Source organism: Arachis ipaensis, chromosome B10 (genome assembly GCF_059453495.1).
Source record: "Arachis ipaensis isolate K30076 ecotype BB chromosome B10, ASM5945349v1, whole genome shotgun sequence".
Lineage (NCBI taxonomy): Eukaryota > Viridiplantae > Streptophyta > Magnoliopsida > Fabales > Fabaceae > Arachis > Arachis ipaensis.
In genome coordinates, this window is record NC_142435.1 from 111,008,663 (window position 1) to 111,015,267 (window position 6,605).

General features: G+C 37.5%; 1 non-coding gene across 1 annotated transcript; it reads left to right on the plus strand.

Moving 5' to 3' along the window:
- Window positions 1–2,284: 2,284 nt before the first annotated feature.
- Window positions 2,285–2,391, plus strand: LOC148581305 (small nucleolar RNA R71). Its single transcript, XR_015895695.1, has one exon. It is a non-coding gene; the product is annotated as a small nucleolar RNA R71 (small nucleolar RNA).
- Window positions 2,392–6,605: the final 4,214 nt, after the last annotated feature.

Genomic DNA, 6,605 nt, shown 5'->3' on the forward strand with positions numbered 1-6,605 from the left:
CCACACCAAACTTAGAATGTTGCTCGCCCTCGAGCAGGATAAGAAAGAATAGATGAAGAAGAAGATGTGGAAGAAACTAGGATTATGAGGAGGGAAGGTGGGGATCCTGTGGGATCCACAGATCCTGAGATGATCCTGTGAGGTTCACAGATCTTGAGGTATCAAGGATTTACATCCATGCACCAATTAGGCATGTAAAATGCCTTTGCATGCAATTCTGGCGTTTAAACGCCGAACTGATGCTTGTTCTGGGCGTTCAACGCCCAGATGCAGCATATTTCTGGCGTTGAACGCCAGCTTCATGCTTGTTTCTGGCGTTCAGCGCCAGCTCCATGCTCTGTTCTGGCGTTGAACGCCAGCCAGATGCTCCTTACTGGCGTTTGAACGCCAGTGAACTCCTCCTCCAGGGTGTGCTGTTTTTAATGCTATTTTTGATTTTTCTTCAATTTTTTCAGTTTTTTTGTGACTCCACATGATCATGAACCTATGAAGACATATAACTAATAAAAAATATAATTAAATAAAAATTAGGTTGCCTCCCAACAAGCGCTTCTTTAATGTCAATAGCTTGACAGTGGGCTCTCATGGAGCCTCACAGATGTTCAGAGCATTGTTGAGACTTCCCAACACCAAACTTAGAGTTTGGATATGGGAGTTCAACACCAAATTTAGAGTTTGGTTGTGGCCTCCCAACACCAAACTTAGAGTTTGAATGTGGGGGCTCTGGTTGACTCTGTTTTGAGAGAAGCTTACTGTGCTTCTTTTCCATGTTTACAGAAGGATGTCCTTGAGTTTTAAACTCAAGGGAGTCCTCATTCAATTGAAGGACTAGTTCACCTCTGTTAACATCAATCACAGCTCTTGCTGTGGCTAGGAAGGGTCTTCCAAGGATGATGAATTCATCCTCATCCTTCCCAGTATCTAGGATTATGAAATCAGCAGGGATGTAAATGCCTTCAACCTTTACTAACATGTCCTCTACTTGTCCATAAGCCTGTTTTCTGGAGTTGTCTGCCATCTCTAATGAGATTTTAGCAGCTTGTACCTCAAAGATTCCCAATTTCTCCATTACAGAGAGTGACATGAGGTTTATTCTTGACCCAAGATCACATAAAGCCTTCTCAAAGGTCATGGTGCCTATGGTACAAGGTATTAGGAACTTTCCAGGATCCTGTTTCTTCTGAGGCAATCTCAGTTGATCCAATGCATTTAGTTCATTGGTGAACAGGGGAGGTTCATCTCCCCAATTCTCTTTACCAAATAAATTAGCATTCAGCTTCATGATTGCACCAAGGAACTTGGCAACTTGCTCTTCAGTGACATCCTCATTCTCTTCAGAAGAAGAATACTCATCAGAGCTCATGAAGGGCGTAAGGAGGTTTAATGGAATCTCTATGGTCTCTAGATGAGCCTCAGAGTCCTTTGGTTTCTCAGAGGGAAACTCCTTATTGATCACTAGACGTCCCAGGAGGCCTTCCTCCCTGGGATTCACGTCCTTCTCTTGCTCTCTAGGTTCGGCCGTGTTGACTATGTCAATGGCTTTGCACTCTCCTTCTGGATTTTCTTCTGTATTGCTTGGGAGAGTACTAGGAGGGATTTCAGTGATCCTTTTACTCAGCTGGCCCACTTGTGCCTCTAAATTTCTAATTGAGGACCTTGTTTCATTCATGAAACTTACAGTGGCCTTGGACAGATCAGAGACTAAGTTTGCTAAATTAGAGATATTTTGTTCAGAGTTCTCTGACTGTTGTTGAGTGGATGATGGAAAAGGTTTACTATTGTTAAACCTATTTCTTCCACCATTATTAAAGCCTTGTTGAGGCTTTTGTTGATCCTTCCATGAGAGATTTGGGTGATTTTTTCATGAGGGATTATAAGTGTTTCCATAGGGTTCACCCATGTAATTCACCTCTGCTATTGCAGGGTTCTCAGGATCATAAGCTTCTTCTTCAGAAGATGCCTCTTGAGTACTGTTGGATGCAGCTTGCATTCCATTCAGACTCTGAGAAATCATATTGACTTGCTGAGTCAATATTTTATTCTGAGCCAATATGGCATTCAGAGTATCAATTTCAAGAACTCCCTTCTTTTGAGGCGTCCCATTACTCACAGGATTCCTCTCAGAAGTGTACATGAACTGGTTGTTAGCAACCATGTCTATGAGTTCTTGAGCTTCTACAAGCATTTTCTTTAGGTGAATGGATCCACCTGCAGAAGTATCCAATGACATCTTAGCTAATTTAGACAGACCATCATAGAATATATCCAGGATGGTCCATTCTGAAAGCATGTCAGAAGGACACTTTTTGGTCAGTTCCTTGTATCTCTCCCAAGCTTCATAGAGGATTCACCTTCTTTCTGTCTGAAGGTTTGAACATCCACTCTAAGCTTACTCAGCTTTTGAGGAGGAAAGAACTTAGCTAAGAAAGCCTTGACCAGCTTATCCCAAGAGTTCAGGCTATCTTTAGGTTGAGAATCCAACCATATTCTAGCTCTGTCTCTCACAACAAAAGGGAAAAGCAGGAGCCTGTAGACTTCAGAATCTACTCCATTAGTCTTAACAGTATCACAGATCTGCAAAAATTCAGTTAAGAACTGGAAAGGATCTTCAGATGGAAGTCCATAGAACTTGCAGTTCTGCTGCATCAGAGAAACTAATTGAGGTTTCAGCTCAAAATTGTTTGCTCCAATGGTGGGGATGGAGATGCTTCTTCCATGTAAATTGGAATTAGGTGCAGTAAAGTCACCAAGCATCCTCCTTGCATTATTATTATTTTCGGCTGCCATCTCCTCTTCCTGTTCGAAAATTTCTGAAAGGTGCTTGCTGGATTGTTGTAATTTAGCTTCTCTTAGTTTCCTCTTCAGAGTCCTTTCAGGTTCTGGATCTGCTTCAACAAGAATGTTCTTGTCCTTGCTCCTGCTCATATGAAAAAGGAGGGAACAGAAAAATAATAATAGGGATCCTTTTTACCCAGATATAGAGGTGCCCTGTGTGAGTAGAAGAAAAGAAGAAGAGAAAATCTGAACTCAGAGAGAGAGAGGGGGTTCAGATTTTTGGTGAGTGAGGGAGAGATGTTAGTAGATGAATAAATAAATAGAAGGAGATGAGAGAGAAGAATTTTCGAAAATTATTTTTGAAAAATGGTTAGTGATTTTCGAAAATTAAAAGAAGAAATAAATTAAAATTAAAATTTGAAATAATTAGTTAATTAAAAAGAATTTTTGAAAAAGAGGGAGGATATTTTCGAAAATTAGAGAGAGAGGGTTAGTTAGGTAGTTTTGAAAAAGATAAGAAACAAACAAAAAGTCAATTAGTTAGTTGAAAAAGATTTGAAAATCAATTTTTGAAACGATAAGAAGATAAGAAGTTAGAAAAGATATTTTTAAAATTAAATTTTTGAAAAAGATAAGATTTAAAAAAAGATATGATAGGGAGATATGATTAGAATTAGTTTTGAAAAAGATTGGATTTTTAAAATTATAATTAATGACTTGATTCATAAGAAATCATAAGATATGATTCTAGAACTTAAAGTTTGAATCTTTCTTGACAAGCAAGTAACAAACTTGAAATTTTTGAATCAAAGCATTAATTAAATATTTTCGAAAATATGATGTAAAATTATGAAAAAGATTTTTGAAAAATATTTTTGGAATTTTCGAAAATAGATAAGAAAAATGATAAAGATTTGATTTTTGAAAAAGATTTTGAAAAGATAAGATTTTTAAATTGAAAATTTGATTTGACTCATAGGAAACAATTGAATTTTAAAAATTTTTGAAAAAGTCAATCCAAATTTTCGAAATTTATGAGAGAAAAAAAGGAAAGATATTTTTTTGATTTTTTGAATTTTTTTATGATGAGAGAGAAAAACATAAAAAAAATGACTCACAACATGAAAATTATGAATCAAAACACATGATGCATGCAAGAACACTATGAATGTCAAGATGAACACCAAGAACACTTTGAAGATCATGATGAACATCAAGAACATATTTTTGAAAAAATTTTTATGCAAAGAAAACATGCAAGACACCAAACTTAGAAATTTTTCATGTATAAACACCATGAATGCAAGAATGCATATGAAAAATAAGAAAAGACACAAAACAAGAAAATATGAAGATCAAACAAGAAGACTGGCCAAGAACAACTTGAAGATCATGATGAATGCAATGCATGAATGCAATTTTCGAAAAATGCAAGATGAGTATGCAATTGACACCAAACTTAAAAATTGACTCAAGACTCAAACAAGAAACATGAAATTTTTTTTATTTTTATGATTTTCTAATTTTTTTGGATTTTTCGAAAATTATTTGTGAAAAAGAAAAATAAGGATTCCAAAATTTTTAATATGAATTCCAGGAATCTTGCACTCTTAGTCTAAAGCTCCAATCTGAGGGTTAGACATGGCTTAATAGCCAGTCAAGCTTTAGCATGTAAATCAAGTGGATCAGGAACAGCAGCAGGTGGATTAGCAACAACTAGCTTGCTCTTGATAATGTTGGGTTGGAAGCCCCAGTCCAAATGAGTTTAGACATGGCTTTACAGCCAGTCAGGCTTCAACATGCTTCATGAAACACTAGAATTCATTCTTAAAAATTCTAAAATAATTTTCGAAAACAGATGAGAAATTTTTGAAAGATTTTTGAAAATAAAACAAAAAGAAAATTATCTAATCTGAGCAACAAGATGAACCGTCAGTTGTCCAAACTCGAACAATCCCCGGCAACGGCGCCAAAAACTTGGTATGCGAAATTGTTACTCTGAGGTTGTAAAATTGTTGTTCGTTCTCTCCCTGGCAATGGCTCCAAAAACGGGTGCACAATACCATGGTCCAAACATAACTTCACAACTTCGCACAACTAACCAGCAAGTGCACTGGGTCGTCCAAGTAATAAAACCTTACGTGAGTAAGGGTCGATCCCACGGAGATTGTCGGTATGAAGCAAGCTATGGTCACCTTGTAAATCTCAGTCAGGCGGATATCAAATAGTTATGGAGTTTTCGAAAATAAATAATAAATAAACTGAAAATAAAGATAGAAATACTTATGTAATTCATTGGTGAGAATTTCAGATAAGCGTATAGAGATGCTTTCGTTCCTCTGAATCTCTTCTTTCTCGCTGTCTTCATCCAATCAATCTTGCTCCTTTCCATGGCTGGCTTTATGTACGGGCATCACCGTTGTCAATGGCTACTTTTCATTCTCTCTGTGAAAATGGTCCGATGCGCTGTCACTGCATGGCTAATCATCTGGAGGCATCACCGTTGTCAATGGCTGCATCCCATCCTCTCTGTGAAAATGGTCTGATGCGCTGTCACTGCATGGCTAATCATCTAGAGGTTCTCGATCATACTGGAATAGGATTTACTATCCTTTTGCGTCTGTCACTACGCCCAGCACTCGCGAGTTTGAAGTTCGTCACAGTCATTCAATCCCTGAATCCTACTCGGAATACCACAGACAAGGTTTAGACTTTCCGGATTCTCATGAATGCCGCCATCAATCTAGCTTATACCACGAAGATTCTGATTAAGAGATCCAAGAGATATTCATTCAATCTAAGGTGGAACGGAAGTGGTTGTCAGGCACGCGTTCGTAAGGGAATGATAATGATTGTCACGTTCATCACATTCATATTGAAGTGCGAATGAATATCTTAGAAGAGGAATAAGTTGAATTGAATAGAAAAATAGTAGTACTTTGCATTAATTCATGAGGAACAGCAGAGCTCCACACCTTAATCTATGGAGTGTAGAAACTCTACCGTTGAAAAATACATAAGTGAAAGGTTCAGGCATGGCCGAATGGCCAGCCCCCAACGTGATCAATATGATCTAAAGATGGTTCAAAGATGTCTAATACAATAGTAAAAAGTCCTATTTATACTAAACTAGCTACTAGGGTTTACAAAAGTAAGTAATTAATGCATAAATCCACTTCCGGGGCCCACTTGGTGTGTGCTTGGGCTGAGCTTGAAGTTTACACGTGCAGAGGCTTATTTTGGAGTTGAACGCCAAGTTGTAACGTGTTTTTGGCATTCAACTCTAGTTCGTGACGTGTTTCTGGCGTTTAACTCCAGACTGCAGCGTAGAACTGGCGTTCAACGCCCTTTTTTGTCGTCTAAACTCGGCCAAAGTATGGACTATTATATATTGCTGGAAAGCCCTGGATGTCTACTTTCCAACGCAATTAGAAACGCGCCATTTTAAGTCTGTAGCTCCAGAAAATCCACTTTGAGTGCAGAGAGGTCAGAATCCAACAGCATCAGCAGTCCTTCTTCAACCTCTGAATCTGATTTTTGCTCAAGTTCCTCAATTTCAGCCAGAAAATACCTGAAATCACAAAAAAATACACAAACTCATAGTAAAGTCCAGAAATGTGAATTTAACATAAAAACTAATAAAAACATCCCTAAAAGTAACTAGATCCTACTAAAAACATACTAAAAATAATACTAAAAAGCGTATAAATTATCCGCTCATCAGTATTCCTGACTATTAATTTATCATGCAACTGACTTTGGAGTAATTTATTAATTGGTAATATAGAGCATGTTTTCATTCTAATGCTGGACAAAATGAGTTACTAGAT